Consider the following 13,085-nt stretch of genomic DNA (forward strand, 5'->3'; position numbering starts at 1 on the left):
TCTTTCCAATCCATCTTGCTGTATTAACAACGGAATAAAACCAATGATCTGAATGGTGCTTCTTCTATATCTCTGATTTCTGTGAATGCTTGTTTTTGAATCACTAAATTAACTACTATATTAAGACTATGCTAACGTGCATAACAAAACTTTTTTTTTTTAATATTTAATATTTAATTTTTCAGCAGTCAGTGAACAAGGAGGTTTACTATAATTGAAACATGAATGAAAGTAAAATTATAATTGTGTTTTGTTTATTTGCTCATTATTGCTATTCACCCTAAAAATAATGTGTAAGTTATCCAACTTTCTGTAGTGAAGCAAAGGAGAAGTTTCAGGAGCCTTTCAGTGCTCCTAAAGTTTTAAAGTTTCTGAAATATTTAAGTATTAGTTGGATAAAACTGTTAATATAGAATATTTTACAATGATATATTAACACATCATGAAAGTGTGATACATATTTTTAGCATATTTGCCTCATTAATTTTAAGGCTGAACAATGCAGTATTACTCCACATTATCCCTAACTGATTGTAATGAATTATTTATAAGGAAGGTTTGAGATTCAAAGAAATTATTTTATTCTTAGATAAACCACACTTTAGTGAAATACCTTTGCTTCCCATCACCCAATCCTTCACTTCAAAACCATCACAAAGTTCCCTACTTCATCTGGAGCCATTTCTCTGTGTAAGTCTCAGATAAACATAAGCTATTTCCTTTCATGAATAAAGAAAGGACATATTGAAAGCTGTAATAACTTACATTAATGAGAACTATTTGTTAGATACTTCAAGCATATGATTTTCCAGAAGTATTCTAGCAGTATATCTTACTCTTCCAGTATGAATTACTGAACTTTGGATAAGGTAGGACAATTATGGTGGAATATTCTCTGTATGAAACTGAATATTTTCAATTCAATGAAGATGAGTATTTTCAATCAGGGTTGTTTTGTTTTGTTTTGTTTTGCATAGATCCTTCTGCTCACATTTAAAGTTTATAAAGTCATTCTTCAAGACCTTCTGTTTTGAAGAAAAAAAAAAAAGTGTCAGGATTGTTGTACCCCCACGTAAGTACTAATTATCTTTTTTTTTTTTTTTTTTTTTTTTTTTCCCTTAAAGAGGAATTTTTTATGGAAGAATGAAGTGCATGATATTTTTCTGTATTGAAAATCTGTTGTACAAAATATTATTCTCTCTGAAGCAGACCTTCCTAAAAAGGTTGCTTTTTGGTTTCGTTTGGTTTGTTTGTTTGTTTTTCCAAATAACTTCCGTAGTGTATGGTTCTCCTTCACTGCAAGTAAAAAAAAAAGAATCATGTGCTTATGTTATTGTCATTTTATACTGCAAGTTAAAAGAGAAATCTCTTTTACATACAAGCAAGGATTGAGATATAGCAGATTCTTTTTAAGGTACAGTAGCTTTTTCAAAAAGACAGAAAACAGCAAAGCAAAACAAAAAATTTATAACAATAGAGTTACAATAGACTGCTGTTTTCTATAAGCAATACATGACAAAGAATCAATAAAATCTCGTCAAAGATACTTTTAAAAGCTCATACATACAAAATGGTAGTTCCACCACAAATTTAATACTTGTTTGTAGCTAACCACCAAATTGCACAATGTAACCATGCTGCATAGCTCAAGGCTGCAAGAAAAGAATATTACCTTTTCTTTCGTGTGATAAATTTGATATTCTAACTACAGCTCCTCCAATACTGTATAGCAGTAGAGACACAAATCTGCAGACAAGAAATCCAGGGAGAGTATTGAAAAAGATTAAAAAGTATTCTCTCAAAGCTACTGTCTTACACATAATGTATATCTTTTCCTAGAAATTTCTGTACGTGACAAAAGGGATAAATAATTTCATCAATTTCAGTTAATCTTAGCAAAGCTTTGAAGTGTCCAGTGACATCACTTTACTTCCAGAAAAGTGTAAAAGAACACTCAGATTAATTATGGTTTTTTTAAATTATTTTTTCAAACATTTAAATAAAATGAAGCTTTGTTTTTCATGCATAAAAGTTTTCAAAGCTCATTGTTCTTTTCAAATGCTGTGCACATTATTTTAAGCATATTTTAAATAAATCATGATTTTTTTCACATGAACTGCACTAAATCCCTTCTCAAAAATAATCCAAATTCTAGAAATTACTTTGCACCTGCTGCTAGTAGCATGTCTTGCAAATAAAATCTTATATTGTAAAAGACATCTTCTGTAAATCAAGGCTGGGCTCAGTGAAGTTTCACTGAACTACAATTGCTAAGGTTCTGGCGCTGTGATTTATCCAATATTTACTGAGATGTTCAGTTGGCAGAACAGAGATCTTGTTCTGCTTTGTGAGTGTTTGTTTGAATCTTTTACCTTGTTAAATCAGAGTCTTCTTGACACATGAACCACAGAACAAACTCAGCAACTCAAAATTCAATGAAAATTGGTTACTGTCTCCTATTTCACAATGATAATATCAAGCAATGAATCAGTCCGACTTCATTAATAAATATATCTCAATTTGCATTGATTATTCAGAGCTAGGAGTAGGCAGTGGTAAATATCTTAATGAAATCCAGGGAAATAATGCTAGCCCAGCAGATATCAATGGAAAAAAAGAGATACACAAGCCTGTGGAGTAGAAGACAAGTTCAGAAAACTAAACTTGGGAAAATTATTTGGTTTTTTTTTTTTTTTTTTTCTTTTTCTGTTGTTGTTTTGTTGCTGCTTTTTTTACGTGTCCATCTGCTAATTCATCATATATCTTTGGTTACAAGTCCAAATGAAAGAAGCTTTCTGGTTCTGCATTCTACCAGCCTTCAGTTTACCAGTGGCCACTGTCAAGTTGGTTTTTCAGATAGATATTAACAAGCATTTCCTGCTGTTCTAAAGGTTTCAGGTATTCTCTCTCCCTTTCAGCCTTCTGTGAAAAGATAGCCAAGATAAAAAAATAAAAAATACATAAAGCCACTTCTGGGTTAATTACATGGCAGAATTGTGGTGGCTAAACTCTTTGCAGGCTGTAAGCACATATATGTAAGCAAATATATTGATAAGCATTTCAGCTTGCCTATGTAGTGGGAGACTACCAGTCTTTGCAGGAGATTTTCCTAGGATCTGAACTTAACTTGATAATTACAGATAAAAATGAAATCATGAATAAAATAGAAAATGATATAGTAAAAATGTCTGTTTGTTGCTATGATGAAAATACATTTCTTGTCATCACAATATGAGATTTTTTTTAATTTAATTTTCTCTTACATTAAGGCTACAGCTATTTCATCAGGGTACATGGCTGTACCCTATGAAAAGGAATTTCATGAAGAAAGACATTCACATGTCAACTTTAAGAATAATTAGTACAATGTACTATTACCCTCTTTTATTTTTAAGTTAAGAAAAACTTTCTGCATAATCAGATGTAAACATCTCTAATCTAAAAAGACTAGTAAACAATTGTCTAAACTAAATTGAGGAGTGAATTTGTTGTCTGAAAACAAGAAAAAGTGCTTTGAATTTTTATTAATATGCATTAAACAAACTCCTATTTCTCAGTGAAATGACAATAACAACAATAACAATGTTCAACCTTTTTTTAAAAAGGAACACTGTTTCTATTACACCTATCATCGATAATATGTATATTGAGAATAGCAGACAGGCAGCACATTAAACTAGCTTAAAGATGTATTAAGAAGATGTCAAAGTGAATGCAGGGGAGATAAGCCTTTGTAAGCTATATACCAGTAAAACTCTGAAAAGAAATGAAAACTGGGAGGAAAAAATCACTTTTACAAAAAAACATTTTAACAGAAAAGGAAATAAAAAGACTGATGCTTATTAAGTACTAAGAAGTTGGTGTGGGCATAATTTTCCTATCAGAATAAGAACTATGAAAGCCTCAGTGGCTGCTGAGAGATATCTGGGTAAGATATAAGTAATGGAATTCCATAATCATGAAATGCTGTTGGAATTGCTCTTTGCAGTTCCTTATGTTTCATAAGGGTCAGTTCAAAGACAGGCCTGTAAAGATTTGCAAAATATCCTGTACTCCATTTTTATCTCAAAGGTAAAAGCCTGGGTGCTATCGATATTGCCATGCAAGGATCTGTATTTATTCAGGCTCTGCATATGTTTTAAAGTGAACGTATCTGAGGCTTGATTATACAAACAAGTATGAAACATCAAGCTTTACAGTTTTCAGAAGATGAGTACAGGGTGGTGTCTCCACATGGGATCTGAGAGACACCAGAGTGCTGATGTGGAAATAGGAAGGCAGTCAACACAAAGACGGTAGCCCCAAGGGCCCAACAGTTGTCAGTGAATGCATCTACCAGAAGTGAGATTATGCTTCTGCTACTGTGAAGCTCAAGCAGGTCTGATTTTACACAACCATTTCCTGTGCTCACAGACTCCAATGCCTGAAGCATTTTATGTTGCTCTTTTCACGAGGGAATTGAGAAAGGGGAAATGAGGCCACAGCTGAGCCACTGTAAAATGTGAATTTTTGTTATCAGTCTTTTGCTACAAATTGTTTTCTGAATGTTTATTAGAAGATTGCTAGAATTAAGAAAGGGAGAATAAAAAAAAAGAGGGAAAGGGAGGGGAGGGGAGGGGAGGGGAGGGGAGGGGAGGGGAGGGCAAGGGAAGGGAAAAGGGAAAGGGAAGGGAAAAGGGAAAGGGAAGGGAAAAGGGAAAGGGAAAGGGAAAAGGGAAAGGGAAAGGGAAAGGGAAAGGGAAAGGGAAGGAAAGGAAGAGAAAAGGGAAAGGAGACGAGAGGAGATTGTATCAAGCCTCTTTGCATATCTTTTAAAAATTAAATTGAAGAGGAATTTAAATTTACCAGAAGTTTCTCTGTCACTTTGATTAATATTTCTGCTTGTATATACTATCAATTCATTTACCAAGGTGTCCATGGGGATGATTTCATGCATACAGAAAACATCCGTTTTGAGGCCTGATAATGTTTAGAAAATGTTTCTTAAGATGTGCTCCCCATTGACCTCTCTACTAAATTACGGATATTCACAAACCAGAGTGCAAAAAAGTCCAGCCTAACAGAACTAAAAGGAGAGTGGGAGTGAATTTTCTTATGATCTGCATAACTATACAATTTCAGAGTTGCCAGCTCTGATGATTCAAAATTTTTTTCAGTACATCCCCCATGACCATGACACTGTGTAACAATTTTTATAAACTTAGAATCCTAGTACTGCCAACATTGCTTTAGCAAATACAGAATCTTTCAAAAACACTTGCAGTAGTGTGACTATGATTTTAACACAATATTACTCACAAAGCTTTAAGGTAGACACCGACAGAAACCCATATTTGAGTAGTAGAGAGCACTTGGGCAATGAACTTGAGAAATATTTCCTGTTTTATTTAATCATTGTCTCTACAGATCCCTAAACTCTTACTGTGTGAGCAAGAAATAATTTATGCTAAAACCTTTTCTAATTTCTTAAATATTACTTTGTATGAAATGGAAGAAAATTTTTACATCAGTCTTTCATACATACAATTTAGTAACCCTTCTATCATTATTTTTATAAAATTGAATTACCAGTACAAACGTATATTACTCGTTACATCAATTAAATGGCATAATTAGTCATGAGTATTTAAGTGTTTCTATTATAACTTTTATGAATGTAATATCAAGGTCATGTCATTAAAAGCAATGCTTACTAATAAGAAACAACATTCTTTAGACTTGTCTCTACATTTATGAGATACACTCTTAGTGTTCCTGAATAGAGCCAGTGTCTGAAGGATATTATGAGCAATAAATAACCACTTATGTTGCTAAAGTTTATTTTTAACCTGAAGTTACATAAGTTTATGATTCCAATAGACTCAGCACTGTAGAATAAAGGTGTAAAAGCCATGAGAATTGTAATAGAACTATAAAATCAATTTAATAGCAAATACTATCATTCATACTCCTGACTATCTTTGGCATCATTAACATTAAAATTATTAAAATTTTCTGAAAAACTGTGCAAAACTTTTTAAAAAAGAAAAAGTGAATGAAAACAGATTTTTCAGTTACACGTAGACTGACAATCCACCTTTGTGGATTGCTATGCAATATACTAGCATACTAGCTAATACTGCTATGTATTGAAATTATTCATATTTGGAAGCACTCTTAACAGACAGAGCACTCTTAACAGAGTGCTTCCAAATATTATTAACTCATGCAGATCTTTTTATTAAAAAATGTAGGTTTTGATTTTGAGGTCAAGAATTCCCAATATGAGCTATATTGGGCCTGTTATCTGAAATTTCACTGTTTCAGCAAAGGCAAAATATTTGACAGAGAACCATATGTTCGGGTAAATACTGCAAGGAAAATGTTTTCAAAGTCATGTACACACTTCCCAGTCAGGGTGCGAGGAAAACAGAGAGACAGACAAAGAGCAAAGGAAAGAAGAAAAATATATTCTAAAACATGAAAGATATCAGAAAGAGGAAAAATAACTTTTAAACTCATTTTATCCATAAATAGGTAGTGAAGGGCATAATTATTCTTAAGTTGTACACAGTTGTAACAGAGTTTTGTACACTAAACTTTGTTACATAGACTGAAAATATAGGATTGCACTGAATACTGTTATCAAAATAGTGAACAGTTTAAATCAACATAAAAATTAATGCTGATGGCTCCTTAAATGACAAAGGGGCAAGAAAATCTAATTGATGACATGTTAAAATTGTTCCTTCTGTGTCATTACTTAATATATATAATAAGTCATATTATTAAAACTTCTCTGATATATTCTGTCAATCATAGTTGTATTGATTCTTAACTGAATCATTCAATATATCTTCATTTTACTGAAATTTGCACAGCATTACACCAGTTTACACCAGTTTGTTTTCATTCGTGTCCTAAATATTATTTTGGTGGGCTATTGAGATCTCAACCTGGTGAAGGCCAGATAAAGTTGGCATTTTTCAGAGCTTCAGATTATAAAGAGCCAACCACACACAGTTCGTGACCTAAGATATGTAAGATTCTGTCTCATTATTACTGAAAATGAATCAATTTACTGCTAATTATTATCTGACTTATTATTTTATTGTATGAGACACGTCTAGCTCATTCACTATTTAGTAAATTACCACTGCAGAAGGATTTGCCTTAATAGTGTGAGAAAAAAATGTACCATAAATATTCCATCAGAGAAAAATATATGTTACTTGCAAACTCACTTCAAGTTTTGACAGGAATTATGTGGAGTTATTCAACAAGAACAAATTACTAAGCTTTATTTGAAAATATTTCAGTATGCTGTAGTGGGACCACATTTTGTCTTTTTATAATAGACGTTACTATTCACGAGACAAATACCAGAAAATAGATTGGAGGGTAGTCAAAGATGTGTTCTGCACAACTAAGAATTTTTTGGCAGCCACAATTACTGTCATTCAGCCTTCTACAGCAAAGATCTTCTTGTGATTCATTGACCATTTATCCTTCCTTGTAGGTGTCTAACAAATAATTCTGTTACACCATTCCCACTGCTACAAACCTTTATTCTGCAGAGCTACAGATTGCCAATCTAACATGATCACCATTCATTTAGTGACCCCAGACAAATACCTTCTTCCACCACCTTGATAATGGCACCTACTACTTCTGCAATGAGCTTATTTCCCTAGATTGCCAGATCTAAATTTAGAAACCTATATCTCACCTTTAAAACAAAATCTCATTAAAATTATTCTTTAAATTTAATTTAGCTTTACTGTGATTTTTCATTTACTCATAGAAAGTGCATTTGTGCAGAGTTATGCAAGACAGCCCACCTACCGAGATTAAATAAATATATGGCAGTTTTAAATGATTTTTTTTATGTTATTTTGATCACCAGTAAAAGTCATAGGAATGGATGAAAATTCAGCACTAAGCCATCACAGTTCTTAAAGGGCAAATAAAAATAGATATGTAAAAGGCCGATGAGAAGGAATCAGAGGTGTGGTTAGAGAATCTGTTGCAATTGCAGTTGAGCTGAATCATGACAATATTTTCCTAGGCTTTTATTGTTGTTCTCTTCCTAAAACAGAAGAAAAAATGATTGCTTTGCTAGACAAAACATATATACATGTACATTCCCTTCTTTTTTTTTCTTCTCAATACTTGAATAAGTAATTTAAGATACATTTTATTTGAAATGAAATGAAATTCCCTGGGTTGAAAATGTTTTGTGCTCAGCAGATATGTTATACAGACTAGAAACAGCTATAACAACAGCGGTTGTAACATCCATAAGGGGTGCTCTTCAATATTAAATTAAAATGCCAGCAGAGATCAGTCACTCTCACAGATTTCCATGTTGTCTGCGATGACTTGGTTTCAGTTTGAATCTGCAAAATTGCTTAAAAGTCTCACATATATACTTCTCATTTGAACACATATCACTTTCAAGTGATTGTATACTCCTTAAGAATTTAAAGCTGCTTAGGTGGAGAATTTTTTTTTTGATTGTTTTACTCCATTATCACAAAAACATGAATTTATTCACGAGAGCTAGTGTAAGAGAAGGAAAAACAAACAAACTAAACAAACAAAAAAGAAATAGAAAATACTGTTAAGAAAAATAAGGTAACTTAATGGAGAATTATATGAAAAGTTAAATTTTTAAGCCAACCTCAAATAATTATATGTCAGAAGAGAATATTTATTTTTTATTACAAGGATGTGTTAATTTTGAGGGGCACTTGAACAACCTTTTGAAGTTAATATAATTACTTTAACATTTTGAATGTCATACTATGAGAAAATGTGAAGAATATCTCTAAAACTATATAATCCAATCTAAAAATGAAAAAAAAAAAGGGTAGGAGGTTGTATTGCATGTGCAGAGAACCAACCTGCATGAAATCTTAATTCCAATTGGCCTAACTCTTGACTAAGAAAGTTAAATTAATGAGATGCATTTCCCTGATGCTCAGAGCTATTCAAATCAAAGGATTAAAATCTACCACATCAAGCAGGACATTTAGGTAATTGGAATTTGCAGTGAGTCAGTGCTTTGTGCTCAAACTCAGTTATCTTTGAAGGGACATTTTAAGGATTAATTGATAAGTTCTGTACACTGCTTAGTAATATTTTTTTGACAAGATGCATTAGTTAGTGTTATTTTGCACAAAGTAAATGTCCCTCACCTCTGAGCGGGTGAGACCTCACCTGAAGTACTGCATCATAATATCCTAAGTCCCCAGTACAAGAGAGACATGGACAAGCTGGAGAAGGTCCAGAGGAGGACCACAAAAATGATCCAAAGGATGGAACATCTCTCCTATGCAGACAGGCTGAGAGTTCAGTCTGTAGAAGAGAAGGCTCTGGAGAGATCTGATAGTGACCTTTCACTACCTAAAGGGGGACTGCGAGAAAGAAGGGGACAGAGTCTTTGGCAGAATCTGTTGTGATAGGACAAGGGGAAGTAGTTTCAAGCTTGAAGAGGGGAGATTTAGATTGGATATAAGGAAAAAGTCTTTTACAGTAGGAGCAGTGAAGCACTGGAACATGTTGCCCAGAGATGTGATGGATGCATAAAAGTTTAATTCATTTGTTTATTATCAAAACCTGTTGTGATACAAACAAAAGAGACAGCACTGAAGTTCTTTAATCTAGCCCAGGAAGCTATTAATTCTAATAATAGTCCTGATGTTGCATAATGGGGGAATAATTCCTTTTTGTGCCACTGCTATAGGACAGCTAATGCAAAGAAGCGGAAATATCTTTCAGACTTGGGAAGACATTAATCACCTTTGTGTTTTGCAAAAGATCCTGCCTTGTATTTCTGTTCATCATCTGCCAGCTCTACATAACCATAACTGTTTCAAGAGTAAGAGAGTAAGAGAGGTAGAATAATGAACTTTTACAGTTTGCAGTAGAAAAATCACCTTAAAATGTAAAAAAAAAAAAAAAAAAAAAGTACAACTTTTCCCTTTTTCCCTTTTTTAGGAGGAATAAAATGGTATTGAATGAATGTAAGTTTTCCAATGACATGGTAAAATACAAAATGAATTCTCTGTTTAAGACAAGTGATATACCTCTGAACTAATTTGAATTAAATAAATTGAAAAGCAAACAGATTGAGTGAGATACAACGCCAAATAAATTAATTTATTGTCTGGACTGTAGACATACTTTGTGAGATGCAAAGCATCTGGTAAGCAGCACTGAAAAGTCAAAATTCTGGTTGGTTTTTCAGAGTTCATGCTCTTACGATAGAAATTTTTCTCTGATTTCTTCAAGTGCAGCCTGGACAGTCTCTTCAGCCATTTGTGGTAAGGCTGATTTTGCCCTGTAGGTTTTGCTTCTACCATCCAGTTCTCCTAAACACAGAATGGCTTTTTAGTCACAAACTAATGAAGAAACAGAAAGAAACATTCTCTAGGCACCACACTACACAGCAATACTAGATAGGATGAAATATTCTTAGACTGTTGATATGAAAGAGGACAACAGCCAGGTGGTGAATGTTGTTTCCCTGTGATTACAGACATAAGCAATCTGTGATGTTCCAGGGCAGAAAAACATTTTCTGTGGTATATGTGTACTTGTTAGCAAGTAAACATTAACCCAGTTTAATGAGTCTTACTTGAAGCTGTTGCTAGAAGCTCCATGCTGTTATCCATATGCCAGATGCCTCCCATTAAAAATGTTCATTGTGAACTTACTGTTCCAGGAACCTTTGGGATTTAATTGTTTTCTTGTCTATAAGGCACCACTTGGCTACACTACAGAATTTTTCTGAAACAGGCAAAAGAGAAGACTCAACTAAGGATGAGGTTTTAGTGTCATTTTCACAAATGTACATTCAGAGGAATTCCATTGGCTTTGCTAGGCTTGTCTTGGCTAAAAACAGAATTTTATTAGCAGTTTTAACACACACTTCTGTTATACACCCAAACCAAGATCTATCTTTAGAACACTTTCCTGTCAGTGAAATAACTGCTTGATCCTAGTCAAGAAAATTGGCTCCAAGTTAGTGGTTTTTGGGAACCAGGTTTTTACTTCTGGTCTATAATAATCGTTAAAGTCATTTTAGCTTGCAAAGAAGTAAAACTTCATACCTTCTAGCTGTTAATATTTGGAAATTACATTTTAGCTGTCAGGTCACATTTTCTTATTATTTCTCTATTAATAATTTCATATTATTATTACTAAGTCATAATATAAATAAAGATTTTCTTTTTAGCTGTGTATACCCTTCAGATGATATTTATTCTTTTATCTTTCCTTCTCTAATCATCATCTAACATAGCTACACATATTTACTTCTGGAATCCTTCCTAATCAGTCAACACTTCTGTCTCATTAGAATACATGTGTTCAAAGATCTCATACTATTGTTCTTTAACTACTGCATAGTTAAAATGCATGTGCCACTAAAGGACAGCAACCAACTCTGGTGAAACCATTTCCTGAAGTGAAATATATTGTAATTCTCTTCTGCCTTCTATTGACATAATTTCTTAGTTTTCTATTTGAATTGTGATTTAGTTGTTTGGGGTTCTGGATTTTTTTCAGAGTTATGAGTTTCCATGTTGCCTTACTTTTAATCAGTTTGATTAATGAATTTGGTACATACATCTGCACTCAGAAAATCATACACTTGAAACCGAAGTAGCTTTTGACTCCTATTCATCAGTTCTCACCCATTCTTACTGAAGAGAGGCTCTGAAATTTAACTTTTATGCTTCAGATCTTGAAAATTTTGATGTTTTACGGGAGATTCAATTTGGATATTAGGAAAGAGTCCTCCAAAAGTCTGGTTGGGCATTGGAACAGGCTGCCCAGGGAGGTGGTGGAGTCACTAGCTCAAGATACATGTAGATGTGGTACTTGTGGTCATGGTTTATGGGCAATACTGCTGGTAGGTGCATGGTTGAACTAGATGATCTTGGAGGCCTTTTTTGCAACTTTATAATGAATTTCTCATTTAAGTATTAGTTAAGAGTGGTTTCTCCTTATCTTATACATGTACATGTGCATATTACCAAAATAGTTGAACAGAGATTTCAAGTTTAATTCAGTCAGGGAACTTGAGATGCAGTATGAATTTGTAACACAGTAAGTAACCTATTTCTCCAATAAAGCCTTGCATACTGTTTGTATATTTTAGCTTATGCATTTATTCATATTATGTAATTGATTCTAGGAACATGGACTGATAGCTCAAACTCTTTCCTTGCAGGAAGCTTTCTTGTAACACATGAACAAAATCTTATTTTTCTTTCTTGCTCCATGAAGCTGTGCAGAAAATGTTACAACAGGAATTGCCTTTCTCTTTTCATAGCTTGGAAAGCCAGATAAATGAATTTTATTACCTTACTTCGGAAAGCACTGAATTCAGCAAAACAACTTTTTGCATGATAAGAGCAAGTCCTTTAGCCTTCTACATATCAAAGAGCCCTGCCTTTCCAATTATGTCTTAATAGAATAAAATAAGGCAAACAAATTTAGTTACTGATGATGATCTTTAAATCTCAGTTAAGCTTTAAATCTCACTTAAGCTCTAAAAAACTCTTTAAAGAGGAACAGTGTATAAAACAGTGGCATGTAACCATATTTTAAATGTTGAATGGCACTAAACTTCCTTCAGAAATGGACTGATCTAGCCATCTCTAGTCTGGGCATCCACCCCAAGGCCAGAATATGTTTTCCCCTTTGTGAACCTGAACTTAAGTATCTGAAGAAGTGTACATGCGAAAGCACACCTAGAGTATTTGTTTTTAACATTGAAGTGTTACATTCATATCTTTTAATGATGAACAATGTAAAATAATTTGACAGTTGAAGAGATAAACTAGTTTCTTATGTGGTGCCTATGTGGTTATAGCCTATAATGACAACTGCGCTGAGATTCAAGAGGACAAAAAGAGATATAAAAAAAGAAAATAAAATAGAAGTTTCTGTGTTTCCTCTAAAGGACTATATTCTCTGTGCCAATAAAAGCAGTAAGGATGTTATAGATTACAAATCATTTTTCTTCACAGAAAGCTATCTTCAAGTTAAAAACCACTCTCTGTTGTAGAAAGACCTTTGCAAACAGATTCTTC

General features: G+C 33.3%; 1 long non-coding RNA gene across 1 annotated transcript in view; it reads right to left on the reverse strand.

Moving 5' to 3' along the window:
- Positions 1 to 1,692: 1,692 nt before the first annotated feature.
- Positions 1,693 to 13,085, reverse strand: part of LOC125691644 (uncharacterized) — an 86,244-nt gene continuing 74,851 nt past the window's right edge. Inside the window, exon 3 of the long non-coding RNA XR_007376193.1 lies at positions 1,693 to 1,746. This is a non-coding gene — a long non-coding RNA (uncharacterized LOC125691644). The remainder of the gene's footprint in view (positions 1,747 to 13,085) is intronic.

The sequence above is a fragment of the Lagopus muta genome, chromosome 4 (assembly GCF_023343835.1).
Source record: "Lagopus muta isolate bLagMut1 chromosome 4, bLagMut1 primary, whole genome shotgun sequence".
Taxonomy (NCBI): domain Eukaryota; kingdom Metazoa; phylum Chordata; class Aves; order Galliformes; family Phasianidae; genus Lagopus; species Lagopus muta.